The sequence below is a fragment of the Oryctolagus cuniculus genome, chromosome 10, assembly GCF_964237555.1.
Source record: "Oryctolagus cuniculus chromosome 10, mOryCun1.1, whole genome shotgun sequence".
NCBI classification, from domain to species: domain Eukaryota; kingdom Metazoa; phylum Chordata; class Mammalia; order Lagomorpha; family Leporidae; genus Oryctolagus; species Oryctolagus cuniculus.
In genome coordinates this window covers 109,326,253-109,348,108 of record NC_091441.1, presented here as the reverse complement: position 1 = coordinate 109,348,108, position 21,856 = coordinate 109,326,253, and the positions used below count along the sequence as shown (strand labels likewise).

Sequence of the window (21,856 nt, the reverse complement as noted above, 5' to 3'; positions counted from 1 at the left end):
TGCTTCACTGCCCCAGATGCCAGTGACAGCTGGGACTGGAATAGAGCAAAGCCAGGAGCCTGGAGCTCCATCGGGGTCTCCTGCATGGTTTGCAGGGACCCCACCACTCGGGCCAGCACCTGGTGCCCCTCAGGGTGCACGTTAGCAGGAAGCTGGAGCCAGAAGAGGAGCTGGGACCCAAAGCCCATTTCTTAGCTGCATGTGAAACTCCAGTCCGGGGTCCGTCATTGAAGCTGCCTGTGCCACTTTATTCATGATGTCAACATTCAATAAATCACTTGTCAAGGGCTGTGGCCACTCTGCTACCGTTCCCGAGCAGTTCACGGTGAGGATGGAGCTTTTCTGCTAGTCCTAACTGGTGAGTGGCCACAGAAGCTATGAGCACGGTGCTCCCCTGTGTGTTACTGCCCTGTGTCGTCTGGCACAGGACTGGCTTACCAAGGAGGGGCCTCTGCGCCAGCCTTAATTCTGATACGAAGATGACAAGGATCGGAGACCCACCTGAGCCAGGGGAGCTGTGAGTGAGAAGGAAACTGGGTTGCTGCAAGCCACTAGGGTTTGGGGGCCGTTTGTCTCTGGGGTGGAGCGGCTTCTGCCAACGGACAGCTTTGTGGCAGGCAGCCTGACATGCACTCAGCAGTGGACAGCACCAGAGGGCTGAATTCTTCCCCGACAGGCAGGACTGGGGAAACGCAGGGTTAGGCACAGATGGGGAGTTTGACGTCCAGCTGCTAAGATGCAGCTTGTCCGTGAGCTCTCCGAGTGGAGTTGTCCGTGCGTGGCTGCACGGAGGGACCTGCTGCTCAGAATATAGGTGTGGGCATTGTGGTAACCGGGGTCACCAGTGAGGAGCCAGGCACCATGAAGAAGGCAGGTGCTCACATGACTTGAGAAACAGAAACCTTTGGAACGCCCCCAGAAGTCCCTAGAGAGAGAGAGAGTGGAGAGAGAGGGAGGAGTCTCATCAAAATTGATCATTCAGGCTGTTTTTTAAAATAATGGAAGTGGGAGCCCTGACCACCGCAGAAACCAGGGGCATCCAGATCGGGGCTGTCTCGGAGTGTGCCCCACCCCGCCCCGTCTTCCTGCACAGTTTGCAGGATTGGGTCTTTATGTCACTGCTGGTGCGCAGGTTGGTTCTGGGGGGATTATAGAAACACTGGGTGTTTGGTGGTGGCCTGCTTTTTATTTCCAGTTACTGCCTGTTCATGGCATGCGATGCTGGTTTTCCCTTTTCAGTGAAGATCAACCAGAATTAGGAAAGATGTTTAAACAAAGCAGTCATTTGATTTAAAGAGAGGTTTTGATACCTGTGCACATGATATACAAATAGGCCACACAGTTGGAGCGATGCAGGTCTGAGAGACACTGCCCTAAAGGCCATTCCTAACAACTGCACACAGCAGGTGCAGGGAAGGGGGCGGTGAACTTGAGCAGCCCCTGAGGGCTGCAGCGGTCAGTGCTGCTGCCGGGACTCAGAGCCAGCCCTGGTGTGAGGGCCCCTGCTCGCTGAGGCCGGGAGGGAGGGGTTTGCCCAGTGAGGCAGTGCCAGGATGCCGCTGGGAGTCCCTGGCTCCCCCTGTGGCCAGTGCTGCTCAGCCCTCCTGGCTCCCTCTCACCCACCTCACCTGCAGGGGGCACCCTCTTCCCTGAGGTCCTTCTTGACCTCATCCAGCCAGTGGGCACCTTGACGTCTCTTGGAAATGCCTCCAGCCTTATTGACTTTATTTTTTTTTAAAGATTTGTGTATTTGAAAGGCTGAGGTATGGGGGGCACTGGCGGTAGCCTGGACAGCTGGTGGCCCTCAGTTCCAGCTTGCAACTTTCCCACTGCCAAGGCGATGACAAGGAACAAGCGCCCCCCCCAGCCTCAGTCCTATCATCTGAAACATGGGGGTGAAGCCAGGAGATGCCTGCTGTCTACGGGCTGCAGGGGCTGCTTTTTGGTTGCGATCAGCAGAAACTGGAGCCACTTGGCTGGCTGGAGGAAGGATCAGAGAGGGATCAGGGTAGCTCACAGAATCGAGGACAGGGGGAGCACGGACCGTGCAGAGGCTGAGGGAGAGCAGTTCCCGCTCAGGAGCTGGGGCGGGCTCTTGTGTGGGGGGAGCAGTGGCTGAGACACGGCGGTCAGCTGACTTCCAGATTTCAATGCTCCGGGGACCCAGGGTCCGACTGGCGTGGCCTGTGCGGCAGGTCCTTGCCCAGGAAGAGCTCCGGTTGGTGGCTACACCAAGACGGCGCGCGATACGGACTCTTGATTTCCCAGAGCAAAACCAGCCGGGGGCTGTCGCCAGGGGGACAGGGCGCGAGGGGAAGACGGAAGAAGCCAGTCACGGGGTGAGTGTGGGGGAACAGCTGTGGGAGCCCACCTCGTGCACGAGCTGGCCCTCCCCCACCCCTGCTCTGTGTCTTCTGGTCTGGGAGAGGGGCACGGAGGACAGCCCCGCTCGTGCACAGTAGTCACAGTCTCATGGGGACACCGCCCTGGCCTGGGTGCTTGCAGCTCCTTCAGGGTGCTCCCTCTCGCTGGCTCTGCCTTCAGAGGTGCTGCGGAGAGTTGGATGAGAGCCAAGAGGGAGTGAATGCCCCAGAGCCAGAGGCCTGCATGTGCTGTGCTGGAGCCAGGGTGGTGGTTTTTTTTGTTTGTTTGTTTTTGTGTTTTTGTTTGTTTGTTTGTTTTTTGACAGGCAGTAGTGAGAAACAGAGATAGAGAGAAAGGTCTTCCTTTTCTGCTGGTTCACCCTGCCAATGGCCACTCCGGCTTGGATGTTGTGCCGATCCGAAGCCGGGAGCCAGGTGCTTCTGGTCTCCCCTGCGGGTGCAGGGCCCAAGCACTTGGGCCATCCTCCACTGCACTCCCTGGCCACAGCAGAGAGCTGGCCTGGAAGAGGAGCAACTGGGACAGAATCCGGCGCCCCAACCGGGACTAGAACCCGGGGTACCGGTGCCGCAGGTGGAGGATTAGCCTAGTGAGCCACGGCGCTGGCCTAGAGCCAGGGTTTTGCTGGCTAATTTCAGTCTTTCATTCTGTTTGTTCTCTGGGGGTCTTGTGTGCATCACAGTGAGCACATCTGGAGATCAGCAATGTTTTAACACCTCTCTTTTAGTAATCCTATGTTCTATTTTGTTTGTACTTGATTGCACTACCAAAAAGTTGTCTGTTAAAATGGTGGATGAGGAAACAGACGGCACCCCATATCAGAGTGTCTGACGGAATCCCCCCTCCACGTCTGATCCAACTCCCTGCTAATACTCCCGGGAGGCAGCAGACAGTGGCCCAAGGATTAGGTTCCTGCCATCCACTTGGGAGACCTGGGTGGAGCTGCTGGTTCCTGCCTTTAGCCTGGCCCAACCCTGGCTGCTGTATACATTTGGAGAGTGAACCAGCAGATGGAAGATTCTCTCTCTCTCTCTCTCTCTCTCTCACTCACACACACACATGCATACACACACACTGCCTTTTAAATAAAAAAAAAATGGCAGCTGGTAGCTGTTTCCTGCACCTGCAGTGGACACCCCTGGAGCTGTGTGTTACCTGTGATGTGCGTGAAGCCTGTAACAGTGAGTGCCACGTACGTGTCCATGATCATTACCGCTCTGTAGTCCCGTGTGCATCTGCCCAGCAAGTGTCAACCCCCTCCCCCAACCCTCCCACGCCCTGAACAAGGTGTGACTGCACAGGGCTCTGGTTCGGTTTGATGCCTTCATGTGGGCGCCCAGTGGAGACTCAGGAGGCGGCACTGACTCCGAATACGTGCCTCCTGGCTTGGCTGAAGGTGCTCTAGGAGCCCTCACATGGGCCGTGTTGGCCTCATGGCGGGGAGGAAGGAGCGCACTGAAGCTGTAATGATTCCTTCAAGCTTGAGAAACTCTCTCATCACCGGCCCCGGCACCTCCTGCCTCCCCTGAGCGCACCTGCTGCTCCTCGCGCCCTGAGGTCAGCTCCCGCCTTGGTCTGTCTGCTCCTTGAATCCAGGCCGGCCGTGGCGACTTGCTTGACAGTGGCTTGTGCTGGAAGAAAGCTCTGAAACTTCTGAGGCCACGACAAGGAGGAACCTCACAGCTTGCAGCAGGTCTCTTACCCTGCTCCCCGTGGCAGGGTCATCCATGGGACGCCCCCTCTTAGGATCCGCCTGTCACCCTGTGAGACGCCCAAGACGGGTGCTGATGCCCGTGTGAACACCCCAGCCAAGGATGCCCCCTGAGGTTCCAGGTGACAGCACCACCAGCAGCTCTGTGCAGGTGACAGCATCAACGGTGGGCTCTGTGATGGAGCCTTCATGGGCACCCAGCCCAGCTGGGCCCCCGGGTCTCTTACAGAGTGCAACCAGACGTTTGAGGAGAAAAGCTGAGTGCAGTCAATGCAGGGGGCCATCAGATAACATGAGAGTGTTTTTGGGAGCCTTTGTGTTTGGGACAGGGTTTTTAAAAGCAGTAGCAGCCGGCGCCATGGCTCACTAGGCTAATTCTCCACCTGTGGTGCCGGCACCCCGGGTTCTAGTCCCAGTTGGGGCACTGGATTCTGTCCTGGTGCTCCTCTTCCAGTCCAGCTCTCTGCTGTGGCCTGGGAGGGCAGTGGAGGATGGCCCAGGTGCTTGGGCTCCTGCACCTGCATGGGAGACAAGGAGGAAGCACCTGGCTCCTGGCTTTGGATCAGCGCAAGGCCAGCGGTAGCGGCTGTTTGGGGGGTGAACCAACGGAATGAAGACCTTTCTCTCTCTTTCTCACTGTCTAACTCTGCCTGTCAAAAAAAAAAAAAAAAAAAGGCAGTACAGACATGTAGTGCATCTGCTTGGAGGGGTTCATGCCACTTCTCTCGAGATCAAGCAATGAACCGTTAGTCCGTTGGCCAAGAGTTGTTACCCACAGAGCAGGGAAGCACTGTCCTCCCTCTGAGAGAAGCAACAAGTATTTGGCAATAGTAGAAGGGACTGAAGTCACGTGCTGCGTGTCCTATGGACACCGCGATCCATGCATTCATGACCACGATCGATACTCTTTCACACAATAAAGAAGGGAATCAGGATCCCTTTTGCAATCACAATAACAAAACAATAGCTGGAAACAACGTGCGTCTCCCTTGGATACCTCAGTTCCTGGTCCAGTCCCCCAGGGAGGCTGTGAGAGGGTTTGCAGTGAGCTCGTGAGCAGAGATTGCCCACTGGGAAATCTCTGGTCAGGCTGCAAACAGGCCCCGGCGCTCTGCCGACTCTGCCACTGGCCGACATGGCTTCTGCACTGTCAGAACCTGACCGTGTGTGCGCTGAGGTTGGGGTGAACACGGTGCAGCAGGGTGGCTGGTCTCGGCAGTACCCGAGACCTCCTCTCTGGCGTAGAGCAGAGAGTCCACAGCAGGTGCAGAACTGTGGGGCCTGCGCCTCAGCTCCCATGGGCACAGCTGGTGGCGGGAGCCTGCCAAGCCACGTGTGCCCTGGGTCCCCAGCCCAGGACAGGGCAGATGACCTTCCAGGAAAAGGCGGGCGGCCTCCAGGGCAGCCAGTTGCTGGCACGGGCTCGGCAGGTATGTCGGAGCCTCCCTCCCTCCCTCCCCCCTCCCCCCTCCTCCCTCCCTCCCTCACAGAGTCTTCATTCCGAGCGACCCTGGGCTGCCTCGTCTTTGGGAGGGAGACTCGGGTGAATGACCTCTTGGGGTCCACCCGTGCAGCAGACCCACAAATGACTGCCAGCTGCCGCTAACGGTCGCCGACTCTGGGTCTGGTCTCCAGGACCCAAGCGGAGAAGAGCTTCTGTTTCAGAGGTTTGATCGACAGGGAGGGAAGAGGAGGGCTCGGGATGAGGGGGACAGGAGCCCCCTCTATAGCGATGGGCTGTGACCCATGAGGGGGAGCTGGGGAGAAGTCGACACTGCTGCGGGGCGGGGGGCTGCCTCCATGGAGTTTGAGTGGGGAGAGTGAGCTCACTTGGATGAGCAAACTGGACACTGGCAGACGCCGCTTGGTGCTGGGACAGAACGGTGGCCGGAAGACAGGGAGGAGGGAGAAGGATGGGGGAGAGACACTCAAAGCTGTAATCCTGGAAGGCCTCCCAGAGGAGTTGCTGTGGACACAAAGCCCTGGGTAGGGCCAGGGGGCAGCCGAGGAGGACAGCACAGAGCACCAGAGCCAAGGGACAGCAGCACAGGCCCTGCAGGGCCACGGGCCAGGCATCCAGCTGCCTGCAGAGAGTAGCAAGCTCTCCCTGCCTACCAAAGGGCCTAGAGCAGAGCCTTCCCTGAACGAATGGATGGGGGTGGGGGCCAGGGCCCCATGCCCTCATGCCCTGCCCGACCGGGCCCCTGGGTGCACCTTGCGTATCCCATGCCTGCCCCACTCGCCCTGCACCAGCTATGCTGACTTCCCTGCTGTTCCCACCATGTGCCCCGGAACGATGCTCAGTACATTCTTCCGCCGCGTGTAGCCTTCCCGGTGTGGGCCCTCCGCCCGGTGCCCCGTCCCCAGGAGCCCGGGGCTCCCTCAGCTTCTTGCGGACCCTGCAAAGTTGTCACTGTCATGAAGCTGCCCCCCCACCCCCAACTCTCCATCCTGTCTCTCCTACTCCATTCTCCTCCGTCTCCCAGGTCCGCTTTGTCCATCATCTGGCCCCAGCCGCGTCCGTTCCAGATGTTTGTCTTCGAGAACGGTGCTCCTTGCTGGGATACTGTGTGATACATCGAGGGTGCTGGGGCCCGGCCGTCCGGCGAGGCTGACTCTGATTCCTGGGGCCCCGCCTTGCGCATCGTCCATGCGTGTTTCAGTGCTGGCTGGTCTCGGTGTCCCGACGCCCACAGGGTGGAGACACTGGCGATGTGGTGGAGCTTCAGAAAACTCGTACCAGGGCCGTTCTCCCGGGTGGGTGCTGCAGGGGTGGAGGCACCCTCTCAAGGCTCTGGGATAAAAATCAGCTGACGGAGGCAGAAATTTTAAAAAGGTTGGCTGGCGCCGTGGTTCACTAGGCTAATCCTCCGCCTTGTGGCGCCGGCACATCGGGTTCTAGTCCCAGTTGGGGCGCCGGATTCTGTCCCGGTTGCCCCTCTTCCAGGCCAGCTCTCTGCTGTGGCCAGGGAGTGCAGTGGAGGATGGCCCAAGTGCTTGGGCCCTGCACCCCATGGGAGACCAGGATAAGTACCTGGCTCCTGGCTTCGGATCAGTGCGGTGTGCTGGCTGCGGCGGCCATTGGAGGGTGAACCAACGGCAAAGGAAGACCTTTCTCTCTCTCTCTCTCTCTCTCTCTCACTGTCCACTCTGCCTGTAAAAAAAAATTTTTTTTTAAAGGCAGGCAGAGTTGAAAACGTGCCCCAAAGTGGAAATGACTGCCCATGCGACCCCAGAGATGACCTGCTGCTTCTGCAGGGCTCGGGGGCCGGGGAGGGGCAGAGGCATGGGACGTGGCTTTTACAGGAACCTGGTGGGCTTGGACAATGTGCAGCAGCCAGGGATAAAGTCTGCTGGGCCCGCAGACTTTCTTTTCTGTTCTCAGTGGGACCGGAAGAAAAGACTTGGTGTATGCCCGAAACTGTCCACGTCCAGGCTCTGTTCTGGCAGCACAAATTGAGTCAGTGAAAGCTCACTGGAAGGCCCAGAGCTTTAGACAGACAAAAGGGCCCTATAGAAGGCTTCTCCCTGTGCTGCACGGGTGGGAAGCAAGGGACTGATGCAGGGATTGGACTCCCAGGCAGGTGTCAAGGCCTGGCAGCTTGGCAGAGCCGCAGTCTTGGGGTGCACAGCTGGTGGGGGGGGGGCTCCCTGCACGGATGGCAAATGCCTGTGCCCCGTGAGTAAGCTTACATTCGTGTGACCTCGGTGGGGCTCATGCAATCGGGGCAGTAATGGATTTCACAAGTCCAGTGTTGATCCCGTGGGGAACCCAGGCATATTGGAAAACCGGGGGTAGCCTTTTGCCTGGGCCAGGCCCTCAGCACAGGCACTGCAATCCACTAGGAAAGGAGACGTGGCTGTCTGTGAGCCTAAGCAGAGCTGGACTTGATGGGGCAGCTGCTTGGAGGGCACGGGGAGCTGGGGGTGTGGTGCCCATGTTCTTGCCTCCAGCATGCGCAATACTGATTGCCCAACACAGGCCACCAGGACCCAGCCTGGGACTGAAAACAAAGCCTCACCCAGCTGGGTCTTTGTCCTGTCCCTCCTGGACCCACAGGGCCTGCCAGAGGTGGCTGACCTGGCCCCTCCTGCCTACAGATGTCCTTCTTGCTGTTGTGTTTGGCTGCCTTTCGGGGGGTGGGGTGGAGGGGTGGGTCCAGGCTGGTGCAGGTGAGGCAATGCAGCAGGTTCTCAGAGTACAGGCTCCTGCTTCGGAATGTTCCAGAAGGACATCCAGGGGCATGCACCCCTCAGTTCAGCAGCTCGCTCTCCAACTACTTTCTGTCCCTATCTTCTGCAGACCCTGGGGTGGCACTGGACACTCAGAGGGGAGCTGATGACATCCATTTCTGGACCTTACAGTTTGGGGAGGGACAATCAGCTAGCACTCAGCTCACAGATTCAAGTTCCTGGACAGAGGGGTGATGACTCCTGCCTGTGCCCCTCCTCTGATTCCTTTGGTTCTTCTGTGGGCTTCCATGAGCTTCCATGGAGGAGTGGAGCTTCAGCTTCCTGGCTTTTTAATGCAAGACCCTTTTTCCAGGCTCTGCCAGACAGGAGAGGCTGGGTCTTGGGCAGTACCCTGAGCCCTCTCTCCCAGTGGCCACGTGAGGCACAGATCACCTTCCAGGTGTGGCAGCTGTGAATGGGATCCGGCTGTCTCAGGACACCTGTCTTCCAGGCCTGGGCTCCCCGCCTGCTCCGTCCCGAGACTCCACCATCTCCCCTGCAGGAGGAGAGGGGGCTGGAGAATTCTTGGAATCTAGAGGGAGGGTCTTCAGTGTTCCAGCCTCAAATCTGTTTCTGTTCACAGCCATGGAGCAAATGGGGCACACAGGGAGGTGGGGGAGCACCACGCCTCCCACAAAATAAATACTCCAAAGCATGGGGGGTGCAGGGAGGAGGGGTCTGTCACACCCCACAGAGAAGCATGCAGGAGCCAGTACGAGCTTCTCCCATCAGTGGCTGGACACCATGTGGCCCGAGAGCCCTGGAGGATGGGTCCAAGCAGAGGGACTGTTCATGGACCCTCTGGACAGTCCAGTGGGGCTTCCTGCTAGCCGCAGCCCAGTAACTTCTTTACTTATATGCAAAGCTCCTCTGGCCCCAACAAAGTGTCCATTGTGTTTTAGCATCCCAGGAGGTGTGGAGGGGGGAAACACCCTGCACAGTGGTAAGGTAGCATCCTGTGGCCCTACTGAGAGGGACAGAGCCAAGTCCATGGTGGCAGCAACCCCTGCCTGGGACTGGGCCCAGAGAGCCGCTGTGGGGAAGGTTCCTTTGATGCCTGAAGGATGGCCAGGAGCCAGGGAGAGAAAGAGCAAGGCGGGGAGGGACGCGTGCTCGTGTGTGAGTGACAGTCGAGGAAGCAGGAGCAGGAGGCAAAACGCCCGAGCGCAAGGTTGCAGCAGCGTCCTTGGCTCCTGGGACCCGGGGTTGGACTGAGAAGCAAGGAGAGCGAGTGGAAGTGGAGGAAGAACACAGCCTGCCTGGAGGAGCAGTTTATGGGTGGCTTCGTGCCATGGAGCCTCCTGTCCAAGGCAGCGGAAACCACCATCCACCCCCTCATCCATCCATCTACCTATCTATCTATCCATACATCCATCCACCCACCTACCCATCCATCTATCCATGCATTCATCCATCCATCCATCTGTCCACCCATCCATCCATCTGTCCATCCATCCATCCGTCTGTCCATCCAAGCACCCATTCTTCTACCCACCCACCCATCTACCCACCTACCATCCATGCATCCCATCTCCCATTGGCCAGGGTGGCGTGGAGCCCCCACACCCCTGCAGTCCCACTGACCTCTTACCTGGGCATCAGGAAAGCCCCAGAAGGGGCTCAACACCAGCAGGGCTGGAAAAAGAAGTCAGGCCAAGGGGACTGATGGAGGCAACTGACCGAGCAAGGTGACCTTCCCAAAGCTGCTCCACCTCCCACACAGCCCAATCCGGTGCCAGCCCCGTGAGGAGGGACATACATCAGTGCCAGCTGCACAAAGCATTTTCTGTCTCCTGCCCCTGCCAAGGTATTTCCAGGATGGCCTGGAAGGCCAGCGTGAGCAGCCAACTCTTGGCCGCCTCCGGGGTAGGCGTGGCTTCAGAGGCAGAGGCGTGGTGGTGCTATGGGGACCTTTATTTGTCTTTTCTCTGTGTGGGGTAGGAGTTGCACAAAATGGACTTTGCTGTCTTCTCAAAGCAGAGAGCAAGGAGATTTCCGACACTGCAGGAGGTGACTGTGCTAATAGGACCCGGGCATGTAGGAAATCGGGAGAAATAACTGCCATGGATTGAAGTCCACAGGGAGCACCCCATTCCATGAGTTCCAAGTGGCACTGTAGAATCCCCGGCCACCGTCGCAAGATGCTGGTGTAAACAGGTGCAGTGAAACGACAGACCTAGTCGATGAGCTCCAAAGACGGCTAACTTCAACAAGAGCGACAAGCACGGGCCAGGCATGTGGCCATGGCAGTGAAACACCTGTGTCCTCCGTCAGAGTGCCTGGCTCCAGCTCCTGGCTCCAGCTTCCCTCTACTGCTGACTCTGGGAAGCTCCCCCTGTTCTCCCTGGCCCTGGGTGCAATGCATCCTGCTCGCTGCCTGCCACCTACCTGTCCCCCGTTTGCTGCTGGGTGGTCTCTTCACACTGGGACACCGCGTGCCTGCAGCCGCCACCCCGGCTCCCAGCAGGTGCAGGCTCGTGGTGAGCCGCAGGCTTTTCCAACTGAAGCCCAGTTGCTCGTTAAGCTTTTCAGGATGGCTGGAGGAAACTGGTCTTGTTAATTCTTCTGCTGAATTGTGGTAAAATACACAGAATGTGCAAGGGAGCACTTGAAGCATTAGCTTCAAGTGTGTGATGCAACAGCATGGCCGTCGCCCTCCAGAACTTTTCCATCTTGCAAAACCCAAACTCTGACCTCATTAAACATTAACTCCCCGTCCCCCTCCTCCAGGCCCTGGTGCCACCATTCCGCGCCCGGTTTCTTTGACTCTTGAACGCTATGTCACATAGGTGGAATCAGACCGGGGGTGTCCTTGAGTGATTGGTGTGCTTCCCTTAATAAGGTGTCTTCATGGTGCACCCATGTGGCAGCCTGTGTCAGAATTTCTGCCCTTTCTAAGGCTGATCAAGGGCTGGCATTACGGCACAGCGTCGGAGGGCCTGTTTGAGTCCCGGCTATTCTTCTACTGATCCAGCTCATTGCTAATGTGCCTGGGAAAGCAGTGGGAGATGGCCCAAGTATTTGGGCCCCTGCCACCCATTCAGAGACCTGGATGGAGTTTATGGGCATTTGGGGGGTGAACCAATGGATGCAAGATTTTTCTCTCTCTTTCCCTCCCTTTCTCTCTCTTGCTTTCAAATAAATATATTAAAGGGCTGCATAATATTCTAGGAAACTGATTTATTTTTTAAAGATACTCTTCCTTTGCAAATAAAACACTGAAAGCATAAAAGAGCCTTGGACGGGCCTGGCACGTGAATCCATCACGGCTGGTTGCCACGGGACTGCAGCATGGAAGCAGAGACTTGGCCGCTGTGGCAGCTCCTGGCACAGGGCAGCGTGGTGACACTTTTGCATGGGTCCTTAGAAACGACCCGTGTCCCCTCCCCCAGGGCTCCCAGGCCTCCATGCTCACCACTGCCTCCCCTGGAATGTCTGTCTCCCTGGCCTAACTTCATCCCAGGGAGGCCCAGTGTACCCACGGCCCCTTTCTGATGACCCAATCGCCCCCCGCCAGTGTGTGTCGCTGGTCTGCGTGGTCACAGCCCCCACCAGGCTGCAAGTGGCCCAAGGAGACAGACGCCACCTGCCTCCACTCTGTCCTGTGTATGGCTCTGAAATGAGTTCCCAGGGGGCCGTCTGTGGGCCAGGTGTTGGGGGACACAACCCCTCGGAGGCGGAAGAGACCCTGGCAGGAGAATGGCTGTGACATTTTTTTCCAACTTCATCTTTTATTTATCATTTGTGAGAGGACATGTTTTAATTTGAGTTATAATCAAAGGCTTAATGCTTTACAAAATAAAGAGGTCGACAAGCAAAAAGGCAAATGATCACGTAGTTCAGCAGGAAAACAGGAAGAGCTATGACTAGTTAGGAGAAAAGACTCATAAATCTTTTTTTTTTTTTTTTGACAGGCAGAGTGGACAGTGAGAGACAGAGAGAAAGGTCTTCCTTTGCCGTTGGTTCACCCTCCAATGGCCGCCGCGGCCGGCGCACTATGCTGATCCGATGGCAGGAGCCAGGTACTTCTCCTGGTCTCCCATGGGGTGCAGGGCCCAAGCACCTGGGCCATCCTCCACTGCACTGCCTGGCCACAGCAGAGAGCTGGCCTGGAAGAGGGGCAATCGGGACAGAATCCGGCGCCCCGACCGGGACTAGAACCCGGTGTGCCAGCGCCACTAGGCGGAGGATTAGCCTAGTGAGCAGCGGCGCCAGCCTAGACTCATAAATCTTAAAAGTCCCCAAATCGGTAAAACAATAATAAGTGTATAATTCTTGACAGTTTGAAAAAAAAAAGATTTAAAACAGTTTGATCAACACTGTATTTTGCAGCAAAACTGACACACATAGGTATTTCTTGTTTTTCTGGTTTTTAAAAAACTTTTAGATCCTACGTATAAGGGAGAGCGTGCCATATCTCCCTTCCTGGACCTGGCTTATTTCACTCCCCGTGGTGTCTGCCAGTGGCAACCATTTTGATGCAAATGATAGAATTTCATTTTTTTAAAAAGGTGTATTTATTTCTTTGGAAGGCAGCGTTACAAAGAGAGGGAGAGAGAGGGTGAGTGTTTTTTCTTAGATCTGTTGGCCATTTGTGTTTCTTCTTTTCAGAACTGTTGTCCTTTGCTCATTTATTGATTGATCTTTTTTGGTTTTGGAGTTTTTTGAGTTGCTGTAGTATTCTGGATTTTTTTTTTTTTTTTTTTTTTTTTTGTCAGAGTGGACAGTGAGAGAGAGAGAGACAGAGAGAAAGGTCTTCCTTTTGCCGTTGGTTCCTCCTCCAATGGCTGCCACAGCCGGCGTGCTGCAGCCGGCGCACCACGCTGATCGGAAGGCAGGAGCCAGGTGCTTCTCCTGGTTTCCCATGGGGTGCAGGGCCCAAGCACCTGGGCCATCCTCCACTGCACTCCTGGGCCACAGCAGAGAGCTGGCCTGGAAGGGGGGCAACCGGGACAGAATCTGGCGCCCCGACCGGGACTAGAACCCGGTGTGCCGGTGCCACAGGTGGAGGATTAGCCTAGTGAGCCACGGCGCCGGCCAATATTCTGTATATTAATCCTTTGTCAGGTAAGTGGCTTGCAAATATGTCTCCCGTTCTGCCGGATGTCTTTACCCTCCATTGATTGTTTCCTTTGCTGTAGAGAAGCTTCTGAGTTTGATCTAGTCCCATTTGTCCAGTTTTGCGTTTGCTGCCCATGCTTTGGGGGTCTTATCCAATAAGTCGTCACCTATGCCAATGTCTTAGAGTGTTTCCTTTGTGATTTCTTTAGCAACTTCATAGTCTCAGGTTTTAAATTTAGGTCTTTGATCCATCTGGAGTTGATTTTTGTATATGCTTAGAGGTAGGGATCCAATTTCATTCTTTTACATGCATACACCCAGTTTTGTTTTTTTTTTTTTTTTTTTTTTTTTTGACAGGCAGAGTTAGACAGTGAGAGAGAGAGAGAGAGAAAGGTCTTCCTTACGTTGGTTCACCCCCCAAATGGCTGCTACCGCTGGTGCTGCGCTGATCTGAAGCCAGGAGCCAGGTGCTTCCTCCTGGTCTCCCAATGCGGGTGTAGGGCCCAAGGATTTGAGCCATCCTCCACTGCCTTCCCAGGCCACAGCAGAGAGCTGGACTGGAAGAGGAGCAACCGGGACAGAATCCGGTGCCCCAACCAGGACTAGAACCTGGGTACCCATGCCGCAGGCAGAGGATTAGCCTAGTGAGCCGCGGCTCCAGCCAGATACATCCAGTTTTGCCAGCAATATTTATTGAAGACATTATCCTTTCTCCAATTTGTGTTCTGGGTGCTTTTGTCAAAAATCAGTTGGCTGTATGTACATGGATTAATTTCTGGGCTCCCATTTCTGTTTTATTGATTTGTGTGTCAGTGCCAGGCTGTTTTAATTACCATAGCTTTGCAGTATGCTTTGAAGTCAGGTATTGCAATGCCTACAGCTTGATCCCCACCCCCACCATCCCCAGCCCAGGATCACTTTGGCAATGAACTTTTGCAACCACAGCTTAGCTGTTCAGAAATATTCATGTTTGTTCTTCCAGGTCGTCAGCTGGTTCTGGCTGAAGGCACAAGGCTCTGTGTAAAGTCACTCGCTTTTGGGGGCAGATATGGAAGGAAACCACCCCGACCCCTGGAACCCCATTAGGAATATGTCCTAAATAGCAGGACGCGAGGTGACAGCTTGCGTAACTCTCAAGGCAGAGACAGCTGAGCAGGGATCCCAGGAGCTGAGCAGAGGGTATGGTGGCCCCAGATTTAAACACCAGTTTGGGTCACTTGCCCTGCTGTTTTGATTTCTCGAAGGCCACAGGCTGGGGCTAGGTTAATGTTTCGTTTGTAGCGTACACACAGCACCCGGTTACTGAGTCCACAGAGAACAAGCTGACTCATGCTTACAAAACAGAAAAAGAACCCATGTCTCCAGCCATGGCCACCCAGGGCCACACAGAGCACACACTACCCTCCCCAGGAGGACCTCGCCACAAAGGGTCCTGTAGAAAGTTCTAGTTCTCTCGAATGCAGATAAGCACGCCTCCACCCTCACCTGCAGGGCCCTCTGCTGTGTCAGGGCTCTCGGGTTTACAGACTCTGCCAAATCACTGGCCGTCTCCCACATGCACAATACACACCCCTCCCACGTGCTAAACACGCCCACCCCTCCAGGCCTCCCTTAAAAGCCCGTCCCACGCAGAATCAGCTCAGGGGCTGGAATCTCTGCACCTGAGTCAGATCAGCTGCAGGTGAGGCGCTGTGGGTGAGTCCAAGAGAGCTGCTTGCACCCAGCACCCAGCGGTGGGCCAGGCACAGGAGCCACCCTGCAGACATTCCTGCGTAAAGGGGATGGGGGTTGGAGGCTCGCTGGAGTCTCTGTTCCACGGTGGTGTTCAGATCCTACTGGGCAGATGCTGGGAGTCCCGGTCTGATTCCTGCCTGCGCTCGGGACTCTGGGCTCCGCCATGTGGACTCTGGGTCCTGCTCTGCGAGTCGCCCTTTCTTCTTCACAAAACGGGGCCCACGTTTGCATCCGTGTAGCTTCTCAGTCTATGTTTGGGCAGGCAAGAGGCCCTTCTGTGTTCTGTGCCATCTCTGACCCTTGCAGTCCGAACTGGCACTGTGTCGGCAGTGCAATCTCTCTAAAAACTTGGTGAGCATTGCAGAGAGGTTCACGCCTTCAGAGACCAGACCCCCACGTCTCTCTCTCCCTTGGCCTCTGCGTAGGCTTGAAGCCTCTTAGAAGCCCTGGTGCTTTTAGCTGCCTGCTCTGAGCTGCCGCTCGGATCCTTGGGAATTGACAAAGGATTTCCCAGCCACACCCCTGGCCTCATCCTCAGAGCCTCTTTAGCCCGCACGGGCCTGCACTCCATCTTGCTCATTTTACCTTCTCTTGGTGGCTGGAGAAGCTAGGAGGTTCCAGCGTTTTAGTAGAGCAGCCAGCAGCAGCCAGCAGCAGCCAGCAGGCACTTGCGGCACTCTGCCTGGAGATCGCCTGAGCCACGAGGCCCGGGGTCATTTGGCTCATCTTGCACTTTGCGTATCACTGCGAGAAAACGTTCTGCGTCAGCTTTCCTGCCCTCCCGTGCACACCTCTGAGAGCACGGAATCGTCTCTCTGATTTCCTGACACTCCTTTTTGGGGGTGTCAAGCGCCAGTCCTTCTGCCTTCTCTCTTCTGGAAGCAGGGCGCACCCTGCACTGGGAGCCCCTGACAGTCACTTCTCCTGCAGATTGCACGGAGTAGCTTCCACCCACACACACTGGAGAATCCCCAGGGCACCGAGTGCCCCTGGCCCTCATGCCTCAGCGGGGCAGATGTGTTCATCCAGGCACCCCGAAAGCAGAGGCAAAATTGCAATTGAGGAGCAGAAAACCGGGGACTTCTCTTTTTCATGGGACTGCCCCCAGGAGAAGCTTCCCCGAAGATGTGGTGTCAGGGCCGAGGTAGGAGTATTTGTCCTTGAGCAAGGTCAAAAGCTCATAGGAAGGTCACAGTCAAGCTCAGTGTAACTGAGGGACAGCACGGAGATTGGATGCCAGAAGAATCAAGGGGACATTGCCAGCTAACAGGCTACAGGGCTCTGCAGAGAGAGGTAGCCCTAATTCCAGCCATCAGGTGTTGTGAGCAAAATACCTGCATTCAGTCAGTCAACAAACATTTAGTTAGCAAGCACTATGTGCTGTCAACTGTGGGATCCAAGAGTGAACACCCCTCACAAGTTTGTCGCCCTGGAAGAGCTTACAATCTCATGGGACAGACACATAGTAAGTGAACAAGGAACAAGGGAATATCAGGCACATCATAAATGGTGTGAAAGGGCTGAAACAGGAGGTAGCCGGGGGACCTCCCTCGGTCAGGTGGCCTGGGACAGCGTCTCCAGGGCTCTGCGTGGGGTATCCGCCCTTGCTGGACCAGAGCTACGGGTTGGAGCAAGTAGGAACCTTTAAGTCAGAGGCTGCATCAAGCGAGAGTGTTTGGACACGGATGATGGGACAGGGGCTGGAGCAGATGGAGAGAGCTCAGAACCAGTGAGGCTTGGAACCTGCAGGGGCAGAGAGGAGCCGAGCGGCAGGTGCAGGAAGGCACCTGGCAAAGGCAGCCGGCATCAGGCCCTGTGTTCTTTTCCCCCCGAGTTGGCTGGACTCGGATGAAGACTGGTGACTTCAGTAAGACAGGGCTGATCGGCGTAGGAGCCAGGAGCCAGGGAGGGGTCAGCAGCAGCCTCTCCCGCTGCCCACATCCACCCGGCCAGGCACTGGCCCCCTGCCCCCAGGTGTCCAAGGAGCACAGGATTTTGCTGGGCCCTGTGGGCATCCACAGCTCATTCTCGAGCGAATGAGGGGCCTGACTCTTCCGGCCAGGGGTCCTTTTGCTCATTAACCTCACCAGGGAGCGAGGAGCTAGCGCGCTGCCCCGTGCCCCGGCCTTTTCACCGCCCTGGGAATCCGCCCAGGGTCCACACTGGGCCCCTCTTCTTGCCCTAAATCGCCGCCAGCGCAGGCTCTGCTAGATAGCCTTGACCTTGGCCTTTGCTGAAGCCAGCGAGCCCGGTGCTGGAGAGCAAGGCCCGCAGCGCCGGTAGCGCAGCAGAGCCGCCCCCGGCCCGGCCCCCATCCCCCTCCCCCCAACGCCGCCCGCCTCTCCGCCCGCCCCGCGCCCCTCCCCTCGCGGGCTCCAGCCTTGGCCGCCGCCGACTGACCCGACGTGCAGGCGCGGGCCCCACCTCCTCGCCGCCCGGCCGGGTCTGCGCCGTCTCCGGCCCCAGGACCGCGGCTCGCAGAGGTCGGGTCGCCCAGGACGCCTACGCCTCCTCTGGTCCTTGGTGAGTGCCGCGGGCCCGTGGGAGGGAGACCAGGGTTCCGGGGGCTCCGGGCTCGCGTTCGCCGCGAGGGCAGCTGCGAGCCTGGCGGTGGGGCCGCGGGCTCGGGACCCGGACGCGGGGTTAGGGAGTCCGCACGTCCTATGGCGTGCACACTGCTGGCCCAGCCCACAGACGGGCAAACTGGGGCTCAGAGAGAAATGGACACCCCAAAAGGGTTGCGGACCGCCCCCTCCCCCGCCCTGGGAGCCAACCGGCTTCCCAAAGCCCCTCACCCCATTCCCGGGACTGGGAAAGGGGCCCCGTGATTGGCCGAGTCCGGAGGCCTGGCCCAAAAGCCTCCTGCGATTGGAGCGGTCCTCGCGGGGCCGCTGCGGGAGGGGCTGCGCCCGGGCTCCCTGGGCCCTGTTCCGCCGCCCGCCAAAGGGCAGCAAGAACCTGCGACGTGCGGCCGGGGGCAGACCGCGGCCCGGGCTGGGGGGTGCGACGTTGGCCGCGGCGAGTTCCCTGCCCTCGGAGCCTCTGCTTTTTCGTTGGCGGATCTGGGAGGAGGGGTTGGGGAGCGGCCCGGTCAAGGTTATGGGACGAGGCTGCTTCTCCTGACCCGGGAACCCGCTAAACCTTCGGCGGGAGATAGCCCGGAGGCGTTCCTTAGGCAGACGCGGGCACCCACTGAGGCACGGAGATGGAGATGGAGAGGACTCCTCCCTCCTGGCGGGAGCTGAAGCCGCGGGCGCAGGGCCTGGGTCACTGCGCTGGGGCCTGGTCCCGGTGCCCAGAGCTGGTGGAGAGGTCAGGGGTTCAGGGCATGGCCTCCAGGGGACCCTGCTGTGAAAGGGACAAAGTGTTCTCCCCCGGCCGGGAGGCCAGGGCGAGCAGCCGGGCAATGGGCGCCTTGCGGCCCAAGGCAGGGTGCTGGACGTAGCCCTTGCCTTGCTACGTCCCTGACCGTAGTACCCAGCTCGTGGGGAGCCAGGCTTGGACTGGGGGCTGGGGGCAGGAGGTCTGGGAAACCCCGAGGGTCTTCCTCCCTCCCGGGCGCCCTCCGCTTGCAACCCAGGAGGGCGCGAATGCAGCGGCTGCGGCTCCAGCTTGGGGAGGCGCCGCCCCTCCTGCACCTGCTCTGCGTGCTGCCAAAGGCCAAGGTTGGCGGAGGAGACGTCTCTGCGGCTCACGTGCCTCCTGGGCCCAGCTTCTCCTGCCCCCCTGCTTCCCTACAGCCAATAGATGGGGTTTTTCGTATCCCTTTATTTTTCCCAAAAGTAATACACGTTCAGTATAGAAAAAGAATAGAGCCGTCGGGTAAGAAGAAATAAAAATAATTACAATAATCTAAGCATATTGAAACCGCGAATCCTCTACCCAGAAACTTTTAACATTCCAGTGTAGACTGTTCCAGGCTTTTACACTACAAATGAACACCACCACCCCCCCCCCCGAAGCACACACAATTACACACCTGCCTCGCATTGTAGTTCACCTCCTGTGTGCTGGACACTATGTCACGATGTCTGGCTTACAAGATGAGACTGTCCCATAGCAAAAATCCACACGTGTTTATTTTCTTGTCCCCATATAATTTAGAAGCGAAATTGCCCAGTTGGAGGGATTGAACCATTTTTAGGATTTTGGTACTCATTGCCACAGCAGACAGTTTGCACCAGTTTGTTTTCCATTTCCCCATAAGGTAGCAACCATGGGGTATTTATATGTTTTACATACTGTCCAATCTTATGGGAGAAATAGAACCCCTTATTTTCTTTGTTATTTCTTTGAGAATCTGAGATTCGAACATATTTTTATTCGTCTGTTGATGGTAAGATTTTTTTTCCATGTCTTGTGGCAAATGGTGAGACACACGCGGGGTTTCACAGGCTTCACAGAAAATGGGAACTTGTGAAAAAAATGCAGAAATTGCAGACGTTTCTGCAGCAAACTTAATGGATCTTTGAAGTCCGGGTTCCAAAAACTCCTTGGAGCCTCTTCATAGGATGTGTTCTTCTATGGAAATGGGCCACGCACTGTTTCACGTTTCTCCTTTAGTGTCAGCATTCCCTCAGAGTGTGATCTTTGATGTGTTTGTCTTCGATTTAAACATCGGACAGTGTTTGGAGTCAGGTGTGCATTCAGAACTAGGCTTATGGATTTGTTATTAGCTGAAGGGCACAGGGTAGTTCCTTCTGGGTGTGGTGCCTTCTCTGGGCTTTCACACCTGGGGGGCACCTGCATATCCACTGCCTTCAGGGACAGTTTCCCGGCCCTGAAGCCCCCCCTCACCTCTACAACCCCCACCCCCGCGTGCTCCCTGAGCCTCCCTCCCCTCTCCAACCCTGGCTCACTCCCCAGTTTCGCCTTTTCCCAAACATCATGAAGCTGGAATCGGAGCAGCAGCCGTGTCAGACTGGTTCTTTCCCTCGGCCGTGTGGCCGTGTGGCCGTGTGCGCTGAGGGTTCCTCCCTGAGTTTCTGTAGCTCACGGAGCCTCTCTTTCTGTCTCTGCGTCATCTTCCTCAGCACTTGGCATCAGCTCCATTTGGGTTTCAACCATTCTCATGGGTGTGTGGTGATGTCTCATTGTTATATTCCACATTGCAACCCATCATGAGTAATAGTGTTGAACATCTTCTTATGCATTCATCTGCTCATTTGTATGTCTTCTCTGCTGAGGTATCTGTGAATATCTTTCACCTGTCTTTCTTTCTTTTTAATTTTTTGAGAGTTAGAGTTACAGACAGTGAGAGGGAGAGATGGAGAGAGAGATCTTCTACCCACTGGTTCATTCATCAAATGGCTGCAATGGCTGGAATTGAGCCAGTCTGAAGGCAGGACCCAGGAGCTTCCTCTGGGTCTCCCATGTGGGTGCACGGGCCCAAGCGCTTGGGCCACCTTCTGCTGCTTTCCCAGGCCATTAGCAGGAAGCTAGATTAGAGCAGCTGGGACATGAACCAGCGCCCATATGGGATGCCAGCACTGCAGGCAGCAGCTTTATCCGCTACACCACAGACATTCCCTCCCATTCTGTAGCTTGTCTTTTTGTTCCTGTGACAGTGTCCTTCGCAGAGAAGTGAACTCTAGCTCACCCATCCTAAATTCCATGGGTCCCTCCGTGCTGTGTCTCGAAAGTCATCGCTGAACCTGAGGCCATCTAAATTGTTTCCTGCACTTGTGCTGTCTTCTAGGGGCTTTGCAGTCTCTGCTCCACTCTGAGTTCACTTTTGTGAAAGGTGTGGGGTCTGTGTCTAGATTCATATCTTTTACGTGTGAGTGTCCGGTCGTTCCAGCATCTTTCGTTGAAACGCTGTCTTGTCTCCATGATACTGCCTTTGCTCCTTTGTCCAAGACCAGTTGACTGTATTTAAGTGTTATCAATTTCTCTTCTAAAATCTAAAGCCTATCCCTTGGCCAAGACCCCACTGTCTTTTACTGCAGCTTTACAGTAGGCCTTGAAGTTGAGTGGTGTCTGTCCCCCTTTGCTCTCCTTCAATACTGTGTTGATTGCTCTGGGTCTTTTGCTTTTCCACACAGACTTCAAAATCAGTTTGTTGGTATCCACAAAATAACTTGCTGAAGTTTTGATCAGGATTAGGTTGATCTATAGATTAGTTGGACTGATAGCTTGACAATATTGTCTTTCTATCCATGAACATGGAATATCTCCCCATTTATTTAGATGTTCTCTGATTTCTTTCATCATAAGATGAGTGGTTTTCCTCATTAAATCTTGGACATATTTTGTTAGGTGTAAACCTGATTTTTGTTTTTGTTTTTTGGTGCTACTGGGAATGGTATTGTATTTTTAATTTCAAATCTCTATTGTCCATGGCTGGTCTCGAGGGCACCTCATTACTTTTATGGACGGTGGTTAATTGTGAACAGACACAGTTTGTTCTTGTTTTCTCATCTGTATGCCTTTCATTTGCTTTCTTCCTTTTACTGTATTATGTTGACTAGGAATGATGAGATGGGACTTCCTCGCCTTGTCCTGATCCTAGAGGGGAAGCTTCATGAAATATGCTGTTAGCTATAGGTTTTTTGTAGATTTTCTTTCCCAATTTAAGTTCCCCTCAGTTTCTTTTTTTTTTATTTATTATTTTTTTGACAGGCAGAGTGGACAGTGAGAGAGAGAGACAGACAGAAAGGTCCTCCTTTGCCATTGGTTCACCCTCCAATGGCCGCCGCGGCTGGCGCGCTGCAGCCGGCACACCGCGCTGATCCG

At 55.9% G+C, this 21,856-nt stretch overlaps 1 protein-coding gene and 1 long non-coding RNA gene across 4 annotated transcripts in view; one reads left to right on the top strand and one right to left on the bottom strand.

Annotated features, from left to right (window-relative positions):
* Positions 1-227: 227 nt before the first annotated feature.
* LOC138844127 (uncharacterized) lies at positions 228-5,556 on the bottom strand. Its single transcript, XR_011379620.1, has 2 exons — positions 3,918-5,556; positions 228-925 (listed from the first exon to the last, which is right to left on the bottom strand). It is a non-coding gene; the product is annotated as an uncharacterized lncRNA (long non-coding RNA).
* Positions 5,557-15,016: 9,460 nt separating this feature from the next.
* Positions 15,017-21,856, top strand: part of ALDH1L1 (aldehyde dehydrogenase 1 family member L1) — a 55,695-nt gene continuing 48,855 nt past the window's right edge. Inside the window, exon 1 of one of the 3 annotated variants that reach the window (XM_070051007.1) lies at positions 15,017-15,068. The gene's annotated coding sequence lies outside the window, so the exon portion shown is untranslated. Of the gene's footprint in view, positions 15,083-17,488; positions 17,645-21,856 lie in introns of those variants that run through there. The other 2 variants (XM_070051008.1, XM_070051009.1) reach the window with 2 other exon arrangements.